This window comes from Rhinatrema bivittatum, chromosome 2 (assembly GCF_901001135.1).
Source record: "Rhinatrema bivittatum chromosome 2, aRhiBiv1.1, whole genome shotgun sequence".
Lineage (NCBI taxonomy): Eukaryota > Metazoa > Chordata > Amphibia > Gymnophiona > Rhinatrematidae > Rhinatrema > Rhinatrema bivittatum.
Window position 1 is genome coordinate 319639822 of NC_042616.1, and position 22058 is coordinate 319661879.

Below are 22058 nucleotides of genomic sequence, written 5' to 3' on the forward strand. Positions count from 1 at the left end.
CTGTGCTCTTATCTATTGATGTTACCAAGGCTAATACTGAGGTAATGGTTGGGGGGATGTGAAATGGAAACAGTTGGAAGCTTGACAAAAAAAGTAATGTAATGATCAGCACTCACATGACTAGAACTTGTTTGTTTATTATTTTTGTTAGCAGGCACCTGAAATGCTAGTGCATGTTGAATTTGCCAATCACTGTGCATTTTAGAAAGGTGGTCCTGGCTGGAACTGTACACAGTTCAAATATATGTAATTGATTGTTGGTAAGTGTATTTTTAAGTAGCCACACTGGCACAAGTATGTTTACTTTTCCTCCTACTTAACTCACTAGCTCAGCTTTGTAAGAAGGGCTTCTCTGCTTGTGTGTTGTTTTTGTTTGGTGTGAGGAGAGCAGAAACATCAGATCTTTATTCAATCTACTACAGTCATCTCTTACAGTGCCCTATCCCTATTAATACCAGGAGTGTTGTGATCTTCCTGCACACAGTGCCCTAACCCTGATACCAGTCTGAGACAGCTCCCTCCCTGCATTACTAGTGAGAGGCTGGCTTCACAGACAGGGGGGAGCTGCCTGACCCTCACTCCTGACTTCCCCCATGTCCCAGCTAGTGAATGGTGTGTGGGTGAGGGGGGGGGGAGGATGGTGAAGTCTGAGACAGCTCCCTCCCTGCATTACTAGTGAGAGGCTGGCTTCACAGACAGGGGGGAGCTGCCTGACCCTCACTCCTGACTTCCCCCATGTCCCAGCTAGTGAATGGTGTGTGGGTGAGGGGGGGGGGGAGGATGGTGAAGTCTGAGACAGCTCCCTCCCTGCATTACTAGTGAGAGGCTGGCTTCACAGACAGGGGGGAGCTGCCTGACCCTCACTCCTGACTTCCCCCATGTCCCAGCTAGTGAATGGTGTGTGGGTGAGGGGGGGGGGGGGAAGATGGTGAAGTCTGAGACAGCTCCCTCCCTGCATTACTAGTGAGAGGCTGGCTTCACAGACAGGGGGGAGCTGCCTGACCCTCACTCCTGACTTCCCCCATGTCCCAGCTAGTGAATGGTGTGTGGGTGAGGGGGGAGGGAGGATGGTGAAGTCTGAGACAGCTCCCTCCCTGCATTACTAGTGAGAGGCTGGCTTCACAGACAGGGGGGAGCTGCCTGACCCTCACTCCTGACTTCCCCCATGTCCCAGCTAGTGAATGGTGTGTGGGTGAGGGGGGGGGGGAGGATGGTGAAGTCTGAGACAGCTCCCTCCCTGCATTACTAGTGAGAGGCTGGCTTCACAGACAGGGGGGAGCTGCCTGACCCTCACTCCTGACTTCCCCCATGTCCTAGCTAGTGAATGGTGTATGGGTGAGGGGGGGGGGGGAGGATGGTGAAGTCTGAGACAGCTCCCTCCCTGCATTACTAGTGAGAGGCTGGCTTCACAGACAGGGGGGAGCTGCCTGACCCTCACTCCTGACTTCCCCCATGTCCCAGCTAGTGAATGGTGTGTGGGTGAGGGGGGGGGGGGAGGATGGTGAAGTCTGAGACAGCTCCCTCCCTGCATTACTAGTGAGAGGCTGGCTTCACAGACAGGGGGGAGCTGCCTGACCCTCACTCCTGACTTCCCCCATGTCCCAGCTAGTGAATGGTGTGTGGGTGAGGGGGGGGGGGGAGGATGGTGAAGTCTGAGACAGCTCCCTCCCTGCATTACTAGTGAGAGGCTGGCTTCACAGACAGGGGGGAGCTGCCTGACCCTCACTCCTGACTTCCCCCATGTCCCAGCTAGTGAATGGTGTGTGGGTGAGGGGGGGGGGAGGATGGTGAAGTCTGAGACAGCTCCCTCCCTGCATTACTAGTGAGAGGCTGGCTTCACAGACAGGGGGGAGCTGCCTGACCCTCACTCCTGACTTCCCCCATGTCCCAGCTAGTGAATGGTGTGTGGGTGAGGGGGGGGGGGGGAGGATGGTGAAGTCTGAGACAGCTCCCTCCCTGCATTACTAGTGAGAGGCTGGCTTCACAGACAGGGGGGAGCTGCCTGACCCTCACTCCTGACTTCCCCCATGTCCCAGCTAGTGAATGGTGTGTGGGTGAGGGGGGGGGGGGGGAGGAGGATGGTGAAGTCTGAGACAGCTCCCTCCCTGCATTACTAGTGAGAGGCTGGCTTCACAGACAGGGGGGAGCTGCCTGACCCTCACTCCTCCGGGGTATTGTGATCTTCCTGCACACAGTGCCCTATCCCTGATACCAGGGGTGTTGTGATCTTCCTGCATGCAGTGCCCTATCCCTATTAATACCAGGAGTGTTGTGATCTTCCTGCATGCAGTGCCCTATCCCTATTAATACCAGGAGTGTTGTGATCTTCCTGCATGCAGTGCCCTATCCCTGATACCGGGATGTGTGCAAGAAGATCACAACACCCCCGGTATCAGGAATAGGGCACTGTGTGCAGGAAGATCACAACACCCCCAGTATCAGGAATAGGGCACTGTGTGCAGGAAGATCACAACACCCCTGGTATTAGGGATAGGGCACTGTGTGCAGGAAGATCACAACACTCCTGGTATTAATAGGGATAGGGCACTGTGTGCAGGAAGATCACAATACCCCTGGTATCAGGGTTAGGGCACAAGTTCTAGTCACATTGACTGATCACATTACTTGTTTTGTCAAGCTACCAACTGTTTCCATTTCCCATCCCCCATATACTGTCAGTAGGAAACTTGGTAACATGAATAAATAAGAGGGCAGCCAATAGGAATACATATTCATTCCTAAACTGACCTTAACTGACCTGAAAAGTGTCAAATTGTATCATTTTCAGTTAGTGCGCACTAACTCCCAGTTAGTGCGCACTAACGGGAGTTAGTGCGCACTAACTCGAGTTAGTGCGCACTAATCGGAAAAAACGATTTTTAACGATTTTTTAACTAAAAAATCGTGCCTAAGACGATTTTCTTGCCCTGCCACACGATTTCTATCGTTAAGACGATATGGAAAACGATTCACATCCCTAGAATACATGTTCAGATAAAACAGTTAAACAGGGAATTAAATGCTAATGCAGAGGAATTTCATCCAGTGTCATGTCAGGAAAGGTTTGAGGTAGATATTACACCAGCACCACATGATGACTTATTAATTCAGAAAAGTACAGTTGATGAAAAAACAGTGTTCTTCTTCATTAAAAGAGGAAGGGAATTTAAATGAATCAGTGGATATAGTAGAGTCATCCCAACTATAATGAAGACTGAGAAGAGAGAGAAAAATATTTAGCAAGTCTGATAATTTTGAAGTGCAGTTGCCCAAGGGGTTATATGCTCATAGCATGATAGAATGGTCACACCAAGAGAAGCTAGTTGAAGTGTGAAAATTTACACAATTATTGAATAACATGATGACAGAGCAGTTAAGCAAACAGAGTTAATATGTAAGCTGTGGACTAAAGCACCTGTCAGGCAGTCAGATTTAATTTAACCCACCTTTAGTAAGAGATAATGAAAGAATGTGAAATATGTCATTTGCGATACTGCAAGGCTGCAAACTGTGTGCTGTCACTTTAAGGGCTACAGAGTTACAGGCTGCCTGGTGCAGAGAATGTACAGACTACTGATGTTAACCCAAGACAGAGTTTTTGTTCTGCTGCAATGATTAAGAATTATTTTCTGTTTGTTATTAAACTAAGCAGCCCTTCATATTCATTGCCTTTAAAATCATGCTGGAATTAGTTAAAATTGTTTTGAGAGAATCGTAATGATGTATCCACTAATAACTTGCATGCATATTAGCGGAGATCGTGTGGATTTATAGCTATGCAAATCACTCTTATTAGTTGTATGAGACAGTAGACTCAATGCAAAACATATATTTAACTTTTCAAAAGATACAGAGGCCAATATTCAGTAGGCTGTTTAGTGGACAATTTATCTGGTTAAAGTTAGCTAGGTAACTTGTTCCATATATGGCTATGCATATATTCTATATCCTGCTGAATATAGTAGCCTAAACTTATCTTACTACATGTGGCTGTGTAACTTAAAAACTTAACAAGCTATATCTGAATACAACCAGGTTTTAAATTATCCAGTCTTATGTGGCTGTATAAGGTCCTACTTAATCGATATTTTCAAAAGATATCTGGTTAAGTAGCACTGTCAAAACTCCTTCCTCCAAAAAACATCATACATAGGTCTGTCCGGCCATTCACCCTCCACCCTCCAAACCTCTTTTACACATTCAGAAAGTCACCCAGTTTGCAGATTGGTCCCCCCCTTCCCTGGTTTTCAGAAATTATGGAAATTGATCTGTGTCCCCAGACCCCTCCACTCACCTGCAGTGCCAATGTGCCATGCCAACCCCTCCCCCAAACATTTTCCTCCCAATACAGCTGATTTTCAATTGTTACCAGCTTAGGCCTGGATTTTCTAAGGTCACAGACCTTAGAGAATCTGGCGGTAATGGGGGGCGGGGGGTGGGCCTGTGAAAGCCGGCAGTGATCGCACCTCCGCGGTGCGATCGCTGCCGGCTTTCGCACCCAATAGCGCCATCATTAAAGGTGGTGCTATTGGGCGCGCTACTGGCAGCGAAAAGGGTCCTTACATTTTCACCATCAGCGATGTCTTCACAGCGTCCGCCCCGGTGCCACCCCGACGCTGCTCAGACGCCGCCCAGAACCCGCCCTGATCTAGGTATCGCACGCGAAAAGTCCCTTTTCGCGTGCGATACGCTACGAAAATGACTCCCTTAGTAATCCGATGTGCTGTGACAACTCTCCCAACCCACTCCATCCCCCGCCAGTACCTTTAAATTTCTTACCAGCACTGATCTGTCAGAGGCAGTGTTAGAAGAATAAGCTTAGCTCATAGCTTACGCTCCTAGTGCTGCCTGTGAAGGGGTAGTGCTGGAAGTACTGAGAGCAAGGAAGTATGTTCCGCAGCCCCAGTAGGGAATTTAATTAAAGGTATCAGGGGGCTAGGGTGGATCAAGAGGGTTGACTTGGCACATCAGATAACTTAGCTGGTTATCTGAATAAGTAAGTCACGTCCGGCATGCTTGTTTTTTATCTGACTAAATTATAGGCTAGCACAGAGCATGTGCAGGAAGACTACTGACTTTTAACCCAGGACAGACGGAATTTTTGTTCTGCTGAAATGCTTAAGAGCGATTATCTGTTTGTAATTAAGGATCTATGTCTTGTGAGGACTTCAGAGTTGCTTAATTTCTTGGAGGCAAAGAGTTCCTTTGCTGAAGGCTGTTGCTGTGTGGATTTGAGCAGTTCATCAGCAGAAGTAGCAGCAATAACTGTCCAGCATTCAAATCAGCTATACAGTAGGGTACTTGAGCTGGGATATTGTTGATTGCAGTGCAAGGACTTGCAAAAAGATTTAAGATAACCAGACACTCTAACATTGTTTTTCTAAAATCAAGCAAATACTTTTGCATAAATCTGTGAAGTATTATGTGCAGTGTTGTGAGCAAGTTAACCAAGTTTTGCTTATTCTTTCACTAAAACTTAAGTGTTATATGCTAATAAGTTTTGCAATTCTATTATTGATACTAGGTTAATGACTGAGACCGAGCTGAAAGTTCCTGTAGTATTAGAGTCAGTGTACAGTGTATAATAAATGTGATATATATATATAGATATAGATATATATATATAGATATAGATATATGTACAAACATACATTGTAAAGCTATACTTGCATGAGTCATCTGAGGGTATTTGGCTTCATGGCCCACATACATGTCCTGAATGGAAAGCTCTCCAAGACAGTAGATAGAGCCAGTGTTTATACAGTTGAGATACAGTAAATATGGCTGGAGATACAAGATAGGGGTGTGTATTTGTTTGCAATGTATTGGCAATCTACAACGTATATGCCATATTCGTTGTATTCGTGGGGGTCACGAAACGTATGGCGAACCCTCACGAATACAACGTATCACTAACAAATAAACTCCCACCCTCCTGACCCCCCCAAGACTTGCCAAAAGTCACTCGTGGTCCAGCGGGGGTCCTCGAGCGATCTCCTGCACTTGGGCCGTTGGTGCCAATAGCCCCTGTGACATAGTAAGGGCAAAGGCTATCAGCACCATTTTGAATACTGGCAACCGACGGCCCGATTGCAGGAGATCGCTCCAGGACCCCCACTGGACCCCCAGGGACTTTTGTCAAGTCTTGGGGAGGTCAGAAGGGTGGGGGGTTGTAGTAAATTAAATTTAACGGGTTGGGATGGGGTTTTTTTTTGGGAAACAAATACGTATGTAACTAATGAACGGATCACGGTTCCCAGAGAACGGATGCAATAGATTTGGGTCCCGACGAATACGAATACCGAATGAGATGAATCCATCCCTGCTGCACATCCCTAATGCAAGATCCTTCTCTTTGAAACTATAAGGGGTGGGGGGGGCACTAGTAAAATCTGAATAATCTTACTGGTTAAACCAGGTAACAGTAATCCAGAAAGTGCCCTTCAATGAAGCATCCTTACCAAAAGCAAAGACTCCAACGAGTGCTGAGTAGATGGTTTCCAAAAGCATCACCACTCTGTATCGCTCCATGGTGAGACCACACCTTCGTTGTATTCGTGGGGAAGCGAAACGTATCGCGATTCCCCACGAATACAACAAATCTTCACCGAATTATTCTGCCATCTAAAGGAGCAAATTTAAACAAACCCCCCACCCTCCTGACCCCCCCAAGTCTTACCAAAACTCCCTGGTAGTCCAGCGGGGGTCCAGGAGCGACCTCCTGCACTCGGGCCGTCCGCTGCCAGTATACAAAATGGCGCCGATAGCCTTTGCCCTTACTATGTTACAGGGGCTACCGGTGCCATTGGTTGGCCCCTCTGACATAGTGAGGGCAAAGGCTATCGCTGCCATTGTGAATACTGGCAGCCGACGGTGTGAGTGCAGTAGATGGCTCCTGGACCCCGCGCTGGACCACTAGGGAGTTTTGGTAAGTCTTGGGGGGTTTAGGAGGGTGGGGGGTTGTAGTTAATTAAATTTTAGCTGGTAAATGAATAAGAATGAACGCACGAACGTATCGGGAGCCCCCCTTGCCGAATGCAACGTAGCTGCCCCCCGACGAATACAAATACCGAATGCAATGTATGCGGCCCCTCTGCACATCGCTAGACAGTTGTGTGGTTTCCACAAGAGAAAACCTCAGGTATTTTCTGATAAGGATAGATTTGAAGGTTGACCATTGAACCATTGAGAAGGGTTATTGAAGGCCAAATAGCAAAAGCCTTCCTGCAGACCAGATAGCAAGGGTAAACATTTCTTGGCTGTGTCACCTGACCCTGCATGGGAGTGGGTAGGACTGTAAGAGTTACCTCAGTAGGTTATTACCCATAATAGTTGGTCTGAGTTTTCCTGATTCTGCTGTTGCTCTCTCTCTCCTCTCTCTCTCATACCAGCAAAACCTACGCGCACTGCCCGTTCCCTCCGAGGCCACGCCGAAATCAGAGCGGCTTCAGAGGGAACTTTCATTCCACCCCCCGCACCTTCCCCTCCCTTCCCCTACCTAACCCCCCTCCCCCCCCCCCGGCCCTAGCTAAACCCCCCCTTACCATTATTGTAAAAGTTATGCCTGCCTCTGGCAGGCATAACTCGAGCGCACCAGCAGGCTGCTGGCGCGCCATCTCCCAACCAGGGGGCTGTTCCAGAGGCCTTGGCCGTGCCCCCGGAAGACCCCCGGGCTGGCACCATGCCCCCGACACGCCCCGAATGTCGCGCCGCCCACCCGACATGCCCCCGGCATGCCCCCCTAGCGAAGCCCCGGGACATACGCGCGTCCTGGGGCTTGTGCACGCTGCCGAGCCTGTGCAAAATAGGCTCGATGCGCGCAGGGGCGTTTTAAAAGGGTTACGCGCGTACCTTATGCGCGTAACCCTTTTAAAATATACCCCCTTATGTATAACACCATGGAACCATGTATATAATATTTATTACTTCTTCTTTTCCAGTTTCCCCAAGTATAGTGTTCATGATTGCTGCCACAGAAGAGGGCTGAGTTATTTATACTTCAGAATAAATGCTTCGTCTGGACAAAGTGGGGGTCTCCACTGCAAACAGCAGTGGATCCTGAACAATAAGACTGAGCCAGATTGATGCAACTCTTATATCACTGGTACTGGTGACAGCTCTTGCTGGCACCACCATCCTTGAGCAGGCTTTCATTTCCTCCCATTCACTGCTCAGCAGGAAACAGGAGAGAATGCTGTACTGGTTTCCATTGATCTTGTATTGACCCTTGTCTCCCACTGATGTTACTACCTTCCACTAGGGATGTGCAGAGCAAAATTTTATGTTCATATTTTTTATGTCCGAAAGGCCTCCTGACCCCCCCAAGCTGGCCAAAAGTTCTTTTTGGGCCGAACGAGCCGTCCGGCGCGAACTCGCCGGGAATCACGTGACGCCGGCGTCACTCGACGTGCCGCCGACGTCACATGCTTCTCGCCAAGGATTGCAGAAATGGCGTCCTCACTCCTCGCTCCATCACCAGGGAGTTGTGGTAAGTCGGGGGGGGGGGATTAAGGAGGGTGAGGGGGTTTATATTTTTATTTTGGCTCAACAATCGCGATTTCCTACATATCGAACATATCTATGTTCGATATGTGGGAAATCCGATCGTTTATGTCGAATCAATTTTTTAAGTAAAAAAAAAATATGAGTTGCGTTTTACTAATGCGGTCAATCCGAATGCACACCCCTACCTTCCACTAACTCTGTTCTCTTTTGCCCCTGCAACATAGGAACAGTGTAGATAGGAGCAGTCATCTACAGCTGTTGTGACAGCTGCTTACTGGACCTTGCCTTTATAGCTGGTTCCCCTCTTTTAAAAAAAATCTTTCTTTCTCTTGGTCAAAGGACTCCTGGTAATATCACTGTCAGTGCTGCTGCTCAATCATGCTGGTCTTAGGTACCTGTACAGGAACAGGCTTATCCTCTTCCTCTCACATTCTTTCCATACCTTTCCTGTGATGCAAATGACAGGATTGAATCTTAACAAGATCACTAGTGGCACTAACTATTGCTATGGATTTTAGTATTACCATACACCCACCACACAGATAATACTGTAGGCAGTCACCTTTAAATAAAGTACACACAAAGTGCTATGTGTTTTTACATAGTAATATAGTATTATAGTAATGATGGCAGAAAAAAACAAAATTGTCCAGCTAGTCAGCCAGCAAGTTTCTTATGGTAGTAACTGCCACTCCATGCAGGTTATTCCCAAGCCTTATATTAAGGGTAGTAATATTTACAATCAAAACCATGGCAACTGTCTAACCCATAACAAAATTACTACTAGCAACATTTTTATGGTATGAACAGCTTTCTTGATAATTCAGACAATATTGAATATTTTGTTTTTGGACTAAGCCATTGAAGTAGTCCTGTGCTTTTCTCCCTATTGTTTGCATATTATACCCTGACCATAAAAGTTGAGACCCAGCATTGGCTATTTTCCGAATCCAATTCCACTTTTTTCTGCCCACTGTCAAAGTGGAGAGGGATGTTACAGTTCATTGAAAGCATGAAACCTAATTGGATAATCTTCATGCCTTTTCTTAAGGATATAACTGCCACTACATGCAGGTTACCCCCATGCACCCTTTTCTTCATTTTCAATCTCTAGCCTTTTGAATTTGTTTACTGTTTTTGTTCTCACTACTTCTTCCAGAAGGACATTCCAGGCATTCACCACCATCTCCATGAAGAAATATTTCCTGATGTTGGTTCTGAGTCATCCCCCTGGGAGTTTCTTTTTGTGACTCCTAGTTCAACTGTTTGCTTTCCAATGGAAAACCTTTGAATTTTGTGCATCATTAAAACCTTTCAGTTAACTGAAGGTCTGCATCATATCTCCTGTTCTGTCCCCAGCAGTGGGTACATGTTTGTATCTGTATATACTGTAGCTTAACTATGTTTACTGCAGCCCCTCCCTTCCGGGAACTCTTGATATTGAAACACTTTTTGTAACCCATGATAAAAGTCTGGGAGCCCTGCCTTTAAGAGGAGCTTTGCCCTTAAGAGAAACTCCCACCCCCTTGCTTTCTCTCACCTGGGAAGAGTCTGCATGCCCTCAATCTAACTTGAGTCTTCTTAAGTGCCTTATTGGCTCAAGGGTCTGCCCTTCATGCTCCCCCTGTGTCACATGAGTCATAGGCTCGCTGCCATTGGACCTTGCCCCCTGTCCCCAGCTTGTGGAGATGTTTTCTGTAATAACACCCTAGGACTGTTTCAGTCTTGACCATGCGGTCTCAAAGCCAGGAGCACTTGTAAAGCTCTGTGATATGATCAGCTTTTTTACATTCTTCTTATCATTTTATTTCTAAAGATTAAATCAGCTTCAGAACCCTTTTGTCTTCTCACCTTGAATCCCAAGAAAGTCCGTTCTCCCCTCTCCTACCTATTTCCAGCTACAAAGATCTTTGCCTGCGGTTATACTTTTAAAAGCAACAATTGTAAGTAATAAAAAACTACTTGTACAATAAATAATTTCAAACTTAAAGGATCTTTGTCTGAAGACTGATTGGGAAGAAAGTTAGCTGTCTGGATGAGGAAACAAGGTGTTTCTATTGAGCCAGCAAAGTTGAGACCCAGCATTGGTTGTTTTCTGAATCCAATTCCCCTTTTTTCTGCCCACTGTAGAAGTGGAGAGGGATATTACAGTTCATCGAAAGCATGCAACCTAATTGGATAATCTTCATGTCTTCTCTTAAGGGTATAACTGTCACTACATGCAGGTTACCCCCATGCACCCTTTTCTTCATTTCCAATCTCTAGCCTTTTGAATTTGTTTACTGTTTTTGTTCTCACTACTTATTCCAGAAGGACATTCCAGGCATTCACCACCATCTCCATGAAGAAATATTTCCTGATGTTGGTTCTGAGTCATCCCCCTGGGAGTTTCTTTTTGTGACTCCTAGTTCTACTGTTTGCTTTCCAATGGAAAACCTTTGAATTTTGTGCATTATTAAAACCTTTCAGTTAACTGAAGGTCTACATCCTATCTCCCCTGCACTTCCTCTCTTCCAGGATATACATATGTAGATCCTTCATCCTCTCCTCTATACAGACCCCACACCATTTTAGATAACCTTCTTTGGACCACATCCATCCTATCTCTATCCTTTTTGAGATAGGATGTTCAGATCTGAACATAATAATCCAGGTGAGGCCTTACCAAGGACATGTACAAGGGCATTATCCCCCTTTTTTTTTCTTACTTGTTATTCCTCTGTCTATGAAGCCCAGCATTTTTCTGGCTTTAACTATCACCTTGTCACTTTGTTTGGCCACATTCAGATCACCACACCCTATTACTCTAAGGTCTCTCCACCAGTTGCATATTAGTCTTTTATCCCCCATTATATATAGCTCTTTTGGTTACTGCACCCCAGATGCATGATTCTGCTCTTCTTGGCATTGAAACTCAGGTGTCAAATCTGCTTATATAACAGTTTGTCTCTGCTTTATTAAGTTGCATCTTACAATTCCTTTTAATCACTTATGTTGGGCCACTAAAACATATCACAACCTTCAAAGATTCAGTTTTATGAGGCAATCAATCAATAAGACCAAAACTTGTCAGAGTAGAAGTACCATAAGAAAACCTGGTAGAAATCAACTTGATTTCTTCCAATTAGAAGCTCATCTATGAGGCTGAAAGGCCAAAATACAAAAGAATAATCTTTCTTGCAGTATTCCAGTAGTGGCATTGAATTAGAAAAATTAAATTACCCATACTTATATTTCAAGGTTTATTTTTCTGACAATTTGACTGTCCTGATCATTTTTGTCACTCTTGGATCTGACTGGTTCTTCTTCTACTTAACAAAATAATTTTCCAGTTTGAACAATGGCGTTAGTTACATCATATGTGGTTCAAGTTAGCCTTGAACCAAATCAGAGTATAATCAACATTTTGCTTTTTCCCTCAGTCTGATTTATTGAGAAACATGAATGTGGAGGAAGAACATGATTTTCAATCAAGAATTCTAGATGTTCCTCCTCTTAACTTCTTCACCAATATGTCTGTTATTATGTGTAGATGTGAATCTACAACAAAAACATCCAAAAATTAAGAAGTATAATAAAACATTTTGTAGGATTCAATCAAATCAGATTTTCTAAAAGCATTCAATGAATTTACAACAGATGAGGGCTTCTGTTCTTTAGCAATGGAAAGTTAATGCCATTATTAGTTTTAACCTTTGCAAGTGCTCAATTCAAATTTGCTTTCAGCAAGGACAGATGGATATTTGACAGTAATTGACTGAAAGATGACAGAGAAAGACTTGACATTTTCCAAGATTCGTGGTATTTAGAGAGATAACACTCTGCCATACAAAACTTCTGACCTCCCCTTAAACTTTACCTTTTGGCATTCAGCTCATTTCATGTATATTGTACGAATATATATCTGGAACAGTTCCTCCCATGTTTTAAATTTCTTGTTAGTCTACAAACCTTGCTGCTGTTTATATCAAAAGTTAACATTTTAGATGGAATTTTTGCTCTTGTCCAGATCATTACTGTTTCTGACATCTTTTCAATTAGGAGGGCAAAAAATCTCTAAAATACATGTAAAAGAACAAAGGGCATGATAAACATTCTCTGAAAATTCTCTAGATAACAAAATCATATGGCAAAGTTGTTTACTTAAGCACCTCTATTTGGATAAATTATCACTTTGGTCCTAGCTACTATAAAGGAAACTGATGAGCTTCTTCACAGAGCAGAAGTTTCATCAAAGAAATAAACTGTACTGTGAAATTAAGTTAGCCAGCTGCATCTCATTCACACAAGAACTAGAGTTTTTAAACTTGAAAATCCTCTGCTCATCCATTAGCTTCTGCAAATATAGGCATGTGATAGGTGGTAGTTTACCCTGCACTCTAAATAATACAGAAAGAAGCTAATCCATGCCCTTACTTGTACATTTTCAAGTAAGGGCATGGATTAGTTATCATGCATTACATTTTAGTTTAAGGACCATAGTGGAAAGAGGAAACTGTGAATTTTACTTTTCTCACCCATTTACCTTCCTTATGAACAATTTTTTTTCAAACATAATTAAGCAAGAAAGAAAAGAAACAAATTACAGGCCCAAAGTATTTAGCTTAATCATATGTTGAGTCACTACATAGCAATTTTCATAAGGTGTAAATAACAAAATAAGAATATTACAAATGCCATGCTGAGTCAGACCAAGGTCCATCGAGCCCAGCAACCTGTCTCTGAAAGTGGCTGATCCAGGTCACAAATACTCAGCAAGTTCTCATAAAGTAGATCTGATCTATTTCCTGTTCCTCTGGGATAGTCTACCTGGCTCATAGTATTTTATGGACTTTTCCTCCAGTAACTTGTCCAAACCACTTTTAAATCCTGCTATGCTAGTCAACTTGACCAAGTGCTTGGGCACCAGTTTCCACAGCTTGATTGTGCATTGTGTTAAAAATGAACTGTCTACAATTTGTTTCAAATTTTCTGGTTGTTAGTGTCCTGGAGTATCCCCATTTTTAGTATTTTTGAAAGGGATAAATAACCATTCTTTATTTACCTGTTCCATCCCTTTCATAATTTTATAAAAATTTCTATCATGACCCATCTCAGCCATCACCTTTCTAAGCTGATGTGCCCTAGCCTATAGAGCCTCTCTTCATAGGAGAGCTGTTCAATCTCCTTTATCATTTTTGTTGCCCTCCTCTGTACTTTTTCTAGTTCTACTATGTCTTTTTTGAGATGGGGTGACCAGGACTGCACTCAATACTCAAGGTGTGGTAGGACTATGGTTTCATATAGAGGCAATATGATATTTTCCTTTTGATTCTCCATTCCTTTTCAGATCATTCCTAACATTCTACTTGCTTTTTTGACAGCCACTGTGCCCTGAGCTGAGGATTTCAATGAATTTTCTACAAGGACTCCAAGATCCTATTCCTGGCTGGTGAATCCCAATATAGAACCTAGCATTGTGCATCTGTAGTTGGGATTCTTTTCTCCAATGTGCATCACTTGGAACTCTTCGTCATTAAATTCAATCTACAATTCAATTGCCCCATCTCCACATCTTATAAGGTCCCTCTACAGCATTTTGCAATCTTCTGCTGTTTTGACAACTTATACTTATCACAGGTGCCCAATGTTTTGATCATATAACTCCTAGAGATGTGAATCGTGTCCTCGATCGTCTTAACGATCGATTTCGGCTGGGAGGGGGAGGGAATCGTATTGTTGCCGTTTGGGGGGGTAAAATATCGTGAAAAATCGTGAAAAATCGAAAAAACGTAAAATCGCAAAACCGGCACATTAAAACCCCCTAAAACCCACCCCCGACCCTTTAAATTAAATCCCCCACCCTCCCGAACCCCCCCCCAAATGACTTAAATAACCTGCGGGTCCAGCGGCAGTCCGGAACGGCAGCGGTCCGGAACGGGCTCCTGCTACTGAATCTTGTTGTCTTCAGCCGGCGCCATTTTCCAAAATGGCGCCGAAAAATGGCGGCGGCCATAGACGAACACGATTGGACGGCAGGAGGTCCTTCCGGACCCCCGCTGGACTTTTGGCAAGTCTTGTGGGGGTCAGGAGGCCCCCCCCAAGCTGGCCAAAAGTTCCTGGAGGTCCAGCGGGGGTCAGGGATCGATTTCCCGCCGCGAATCGTTTTCGTACGGAAAATGGCGCCGGCAGGAGATCGACTGCAGGAGGTCGTTCAGCGAGGCGCCGGAACCCTCGCTGAACGACCTCCTGCAGTCGATCTCCTGCCAGCGCCATTTTCCGTACGAAAACGATTCGCGGCGGGAAATCGCTCCCTGACCCCCGCTGGACCTCCAGGAACTTTTGGCCAGCTTGGGGGGGCCTCCTGACCCCCACAAGACTTGCCAAAAGTCCAGCGGGGGTCCGGAAGGACCTCCTGCCGTCCAATCGTGTTCGTCTATGGCCGCCGCCATTTTTCGGCGCCATTTTGGAAAATGGCTCCGGCCGAAGACAACAAGATTCAGTAGCAGGAGCCCGTTCCGGACCGCTGCCGTTCCGGACCGCCGCTGGACCCGCAGGTTATTTAAGTCATTTGGGGGGGGGGTTCGGGAGGGTGGGGGATTTAATTTAAAGGGTCGGGGGTGGGTTTTAGGGGGTTTTAGTGTGCCGGCTCACGATTCTAACGATTTATAACGATAAATCGTTAGAATCTCTATTGTATTGTGTTCCATAACGGTTTAAGACGATATTAAAATTATCGGACGATAATTTTAATCGTCCTAAAACGATTCACATCCCTAATAACTCCTATCTTATATGAACTGCACTGGCTCCCAATACAATGGAGGGTGCAATTTAAAATCCTAACCTTGGTTCACCGAGCACTCAACCATGAAACTTCATTATGTGTCAGTAATTTACTTAAAATATCCCAACCACTAAGTGTGTTAAGATCAGAAGGCTGAAATTTATTAGAAGTTCCTTCAGCCTGCTTTGTACGCCTAGTTGAAACAAGAAAGATGTCTTTCTATGAAATCCAGATAATTCCATGTTACTCCAACTTTTTGAAACAACTAAAAGCACTGTGCTATTCACAAGCTTTCAGTTTCATGTGTTGGGAAACCTGGCCGCGGGCGGCCTCAGCCAGATCCCCCTTCCCTTACCGGAGGACGCCGGCTTCTTCAACTGCCTTCATCACTCCGATGCAGGCCGTCCTAGGGCCTTGCCATGGGGATGCCACCGACCTCTTCGGGGACTCCTTCCCCTTAGGCGTGCGCACGCGCCCAAGCCTGATATTTAAAGGGGCCGCGGCTGGAAACCTCGGCCCGGCCCCAAACCTGAAGTCATCAGCAGAGGCCTTTTTAAGGCCACTTGACTTCCCTTCCTCGACTTGGCAACAGGTCAGCTCTTCTGAGTTACTAGTTGCTAGTTCCTGGTGTTCCTGCTTGTAACAGTCTCCATTCCTGTGTTCCTGCCTGTTCCAGCTCCACTCCTGCTTCCGTAGTTCCATCCCTTCTCCTGCTCTTGCCTTCAGTTGTCTCTTTGGTTCTGACATTGGCCTGGTATCTGGATCCTCCTGTCTTCTGCCCGTCTTGACCTCTGGCGTGTTCTCTGGCTTCTGCTTGTCTTCTGCCTGCCCCAACCTCTGGCCTGGTTCTTTGTGCTTCTCCTCTGCTGCCCGCCATGATTCCTAGACTGTCACCGTCTCTCCAGATTTCTGCTAGCCTTGACTCAGATCACCTACCGGACTTCCTCCACCAGCAGACCTCCTCCTGCCAGTCCCGGCACCCAAGGGCTCAACCTACTGGGAACGTGGGCTGGTATAGGTGAAGCTCCGCTAGTATTAGCGTTAATAGCCACCTTTCAAAATGTTATTTATACTTATATTTCAATATCTAATCTTCTTTTCCCTTCTCATTCCAAGTTATTGTTGTCCTTGTTATATGTAACTGCTTTTTTGCACTTTTGTTAAATGGTAAAGTTTCACCCCTGTTTCTTGTGAACCAGCATGATGGGACCACTGTCTTGAATGTTGGTATATAAAAAACTTAAATAAATAAATACATCTAATCTCCCTTCACGCAACAAGCTCCGCTAGTATTAGCGTTAATAGCCACCTTTCAAAATGTTATTTATACTTATATTTCAATATCTAATCTTCTTTTCCCTTCTCATTCCAAGTTATTGTTGTCCTTGTTATATGTAACTGCTTTTTTGCACTTTTGTTAAATGGTAAAGTTTCACCCCTGTTTCTTGTGAACCAGCATGATGGGACCATTGTCTTGAATGTTGGTATATAAAAAACTTAAATAAATAAAAAAATAAAATAAATAAGTTCCTGTCAGGTCTCCTGGTCCTGCTCTGCCTCCAGGCTATGAGTGCCACTGAGGGCCTTCCATCAGTGGATTCTCTACTCTAGAGCTGGCTCAAGGGTCCATATCTCAAACACCATGGCATCTTAATCAGCTTGTGTATTTTCTTTCCTGGTTCTGAAAATGTATTTTGTTATATAATGCATGTCTAATTTTAATGTTGTTTTAATTAAATTGTAATTTATTTTATTTATTCTATATTCAATATTTTAATATTGTTTTAATTATGTACATTTTTTATAATCTGCCGAGTACTTTGGATCATGCAGACTATAAGTCCTTTCAAAAAAAAATAAATGACTACTTTGGGGTCGTCTGAATACTTGATTACCTCACTTGTCATTCCCTTTTCCACATCATTTATGAATAGGTTAAGCAGCACAGATCCCAGTACTAATCCCTGTGGAATTCCACTAATGACCTTTCCACAGGTAAATGGGTATTTACTTAAGGAAAAATGCCTTCTGAAAATTGTTCCCCCTCCCAAGTATGCTGGAAAAGAGGTGGAGATGGGGGAGGTTTTAGGGCAGACCCCCTAATGTACATGCAGGAAAAACAATCCCTGTGGCACCAGCCCATTAGGGGCCGTCCATAAATGACATCACATTATTTTGACATGAAATCAACCCTCACCCTCTCTTGTCATACTGCATCACAAATCTACAAATCCCCTTTCAATTATAATGTCACAAACTTAGAACACACCCTTATATTAAGCTGCAATACTAGCCTGCAGACAATTATCAGTTCGTGTTTTACTTGAACAAAATAGCATTAGAACTGTACACAGTTTAGGCATTCATCACGCATTGCAGTCCATTTGTATTGCAATTAAAGCTGTTCAATGTTGCAAAATCAACTAACTAAGACCCTGAACTGTTTTGTTTTAAAAATGTTTCATCCTGCCATGGCTACGAAAAGTGATTTGCTATTGTTCATACAGGGATGCTACTGACAGCAATATAGTTTTCTGGAACAGATAACCCACATAGATCTAGATCAGCTTTATTTTGCCACTCCACACTCTCTACATTCTCTGAACATAAGCACATAAGAACATAAGAAATTGCCATGCTGGGTCAGACCAAGGGTCCATCAAGCTCAGCATCCTGTTTTCAACAGAGGCCAAACCAGGCCACAAGAACCTGGCAATTGATCAATACTGATGGATTGTCTCCTTGCCTCTAAGGCTGACCTCAAGAATGTTATTGTTCAGGGTAACTTCAACGTGCATACAGCTGTCTGTCCATTGTCTGTGACTTGCAATAACTTTCTGGCTTCCATGCAGGCTTTAGGGTGGCTCAACTTATAAATTTCCCTACTTACAAACACGGCCATATCATGAGAACATAAGAACATAAGAAATTGCCATGATGGGTCAGACCAAGGGTCCATCAAGCCCAGCATCCTGTTTCCAACAGAGGCCAAACCAAGCCACAAGAACCTGGCAATTATACAAACACTAAGAAGATCCCATGCTACTGATGCACTTAATAGCAGTGGCTATTCCCTATGTAAACTTGATTAATAGCCGCTAATGGACTTCTCCTCCAAGAACTTATCCAAACCTTTTTTGAACCCAGCTACACTAACTGCACTAACCACATCCTCTGGCAATAAATTCCAGAGCTTTATTGTGCGTTGAGTGAAAAATAATTTTCTCCAATTAGTCTTAAATGTGTTACTTGCTAACTTCATGGAATGCCCCCTAGTCCTTCTATTATTCGAAAGTGTAAATAACCGATTCACATCTACTCATTCAAGACCTCTCATGATCTTAAAGACCTCTATCATATCCCCCCTCAGCCGTCTCTGCATGTGCAACCATCACCATAGGCTCACATTGTCAAAGAGCCGCCGCCACTCTCAGTGGCCTGACAATTTTGGTTGGAACTGCCTGATGATTGTGCGCTGTTGTATGGCTTTGCAGCATCACCATAGAAGCAAAATATCAATGGCATGTCTTGCATATCCTATCACTCTATATTTCATTTGTGCAATTGATTGGGGGCCTTACAAAAAAGGTGGTTTTGGCCCCCGGGCACCGGAGACCCTCGCTACACCACTGCTGCTGTGATAGCAAAGTTATTTTATGACTTTAAATTTGTAACTTATGATCACACCAGTCCTAAAGCACCCAATTAAAAGGGGGAATGGCTGCCCAGTAATACAGAAATTAATATCAGCCAAGGACCCAAATTCTAAGCTCAATAATGGTGTAAATACACAATGTAGCAGACCTCATACAAGATATACGTATTTCATGCTAATTAGCATAAGTATACCGCAGTATAATCATTGGTCATGTAGTGTCCAGAATTTTTTCAAAGAATTTTTTCTGCATACGTGAACATTAAAGCCCGTTGGCATATTGTGAGAAAGGTGACATTGCAAATTTTGCATAACATTTTCAAACGAAGCACTTAGCTTAGTAGTTCCGAGGAGTAAGCAGAGACATGGAGGTGAGGACGTGCACAGTGGCAAGCCCGACACGGACCGTGTTTCGGCTTCAAAAGCCTTCTTCAAGGGCAAATAGTATCTGCAAGTCAAACACATTATAAGTAAAAGAACATCACATCATGGATAATGATATATAAATATTGTGTAGCAGTGGTACCAACGTGTGAGTGGAATGACAGCATCTTAAGCACTAAGCAGTGATATTGTTTCTCCTCTACCGGAGGGGACGCTCTCGCGCCATTTTTCAATGAACTGCAACCAATCAAAATTCAGGCTCCACCCAGGAAATGACGCACATGGTTGCTAAGTGATTTACAACAAGGAATACCATTCAATAGCTGCATTAAGCCCTTCGGGTTCCACACATCGTAAGTGAAATATCCAGCGCTGTTCCTTCATATTGAGGAGTTTCTGAAGATCTCCTCCTCTCTTTGTGGGGAGAATGCGGTCAATGACCCGCCATTTAAGGTCAATGAATTGATGTTTATTATCGAGGCAATGCTGGACAATTGGTGCATTGATTTTGCCCGTATTCACACAACTACGATGTTCAATTAGACGTGTCCTGATGTTGCGTTTTGTTCTACCAACGTAAATTTTAGTGCATGGGCAAATAATTATGTAAATCACATGAGTAGAAAGACAGGTCGAATGGAAATAAGCCTCATGGGTCATGCCTGCGTTGTCAGTCCAAAGGGGGCCATCCAAAGATTGAGCACACATTGAACATTTCCCACAAGCCCAGTGGCCGGGGGGTTCATCAGAGCCGATAGGAGCATCAGTGTATGTCCGGGTTTGAGTCAGCAGATCCCGGAGGTTTTTGCCTCTGCTAAAGGCAATTAACGGAAATTCAGAAAAAATTTGATGAATTTGAACAATATGCCAATGCTCTCAAAGGATCTTGACGATATCTTGAGATCTGGAAGAATAACGGATAGTGCATACCAGCGGAGGTTCTGATCGTGCTTCAGTAGATTCCAGTAACAGCCATTCGCGCTGTGCGTTAGAAGCTCTTTTTAAAGCTTTTTTGATTACAGACGGAGGGTAACCACGATGAAGTAATCGGGATGCCAAGTCTTGAGCTTGATAGGTAAACTCTACTTTATCAGAACAGAGTCGTCGAAGGCGCAAAAATTGGCCAATAGGAAGGCTTTTTTTTAAACTATAAGCATGAAAACTCGAAAAGTGGAGTAATGTATTTCTGTCTGTAGGTTTTTTGTAAAGAGTAGTGACAAAATGATCATTGTCTAATAAAATTAAAATGTCCAAAAATGAAATACTTGAATGATGATATTGCATGGAAAAACAGAGATTGGAATCTAAAGTATTTAACCACTGTAAAAAATTGTTTAAATGAGAAACGTCACTGTGCCAAAGAAAAAATATATCGTCAATGTACCGAGTCCAATTAGAGATATATGAAAAAATAGGAGCTGGATATAGTAGCTGTTCCTCGAAATTTGCCATGTACAGATTAGCTAAACTGGGGGCCATAGTGGCCCCCATCGCTGTTCCATGTGTCTGATTATAGAAATGATCATTTTCCAAAAAATAATTGTTACACAGGGCAAATTTAGCCAAAGTGACCAAAAACGTAGTAGGAACCCGATGAGGTCTGGGACGGGTATCCAAAAATTGTTCCAGGATCAAAAGAGCCGTGGCCTGCGGAATGCTGGTGTATAGAGCTTTTATGTCCAGAGTCACAAGCAGACAAGTAGATGTTACATGTATAGAATCCAAACGAGTAAGCATGGATTTAGTGTCTTTAACGAAAGATGCCATCTGAGGGATCAGAGGCTGTAAAAATCTGTCTATGAAGATGGACAAAGGTTCTAACAAGGATCCTATTGTATTGACAATGGGTCTACCTGGAGGATTAGTTGGATGCTTATGTATCTTAGGAAGCATATAAATAACAGGTGATCTGTAATCTTTGTTTACCAGGAAGCCAGCTTCTTTTTTTGTAATGAAACCAGTGGCAAAACCATCTTCAATGCAGTCCTCTATCTGTGTGAGCAGAGATGGACCGGGATCATGAAGAAGCATAGTGTAATTATTAATGTCAGAGACATGTGCAGAAACCATAGATGTGTAAAAAACTTTATCCATGACGATAGTAGCACCGCCCTTATCGGCTTGTTTGATAACGAGGGAGGAAGATTGTTTTAATTCTAGAAGCGCTTTGTGTTGATCCCGTGATAGATTGAATTGAACCTGTTCTTTATTATGTTCAATACGAGATAAAGCGTTCAGGACTAGATCAATAAAAGTTTTAATGTAAGGGTCAATTGGAACCGGGGGAAGCCAGAAAGATTTGGAAGCAACAATGGAACTGTCTATAGTAGGCGGTTGGGAAGCAAAAAATAATTTCAGCTGTAATTTACGAAAGAATTGAAATAAATCACATCTAGTCAAAAAAGCGTCATAACAATAAGATGGTACAAAGGAGAGCCCCTTCTCAAGCAGGGAAAGTTGGGCAGATGAAAGTTGCTGTGATGATATATTGATTACGGTGGGTTGCGGTCGCTCTGAGATCTGGTCTGCGGGCGGCCGCCCGTGTCCGGCCAATTGTTCCCGCGTTGTCGAAAAAAACGGCGACCAGTGCGCCTATTTGAAGAGCGATAATTGTTGTACCTCGAGTCTGGATTTGTAGGTGGTTGGACTACAGGGATCTCTTCATCAGAACCAGAGGAAGAATCAGCAAAGGCGACTTTGCGTGGTTTAGGTGCTTTGCGAAGTTGCCAGGTGAAGATAGTGCCTGCT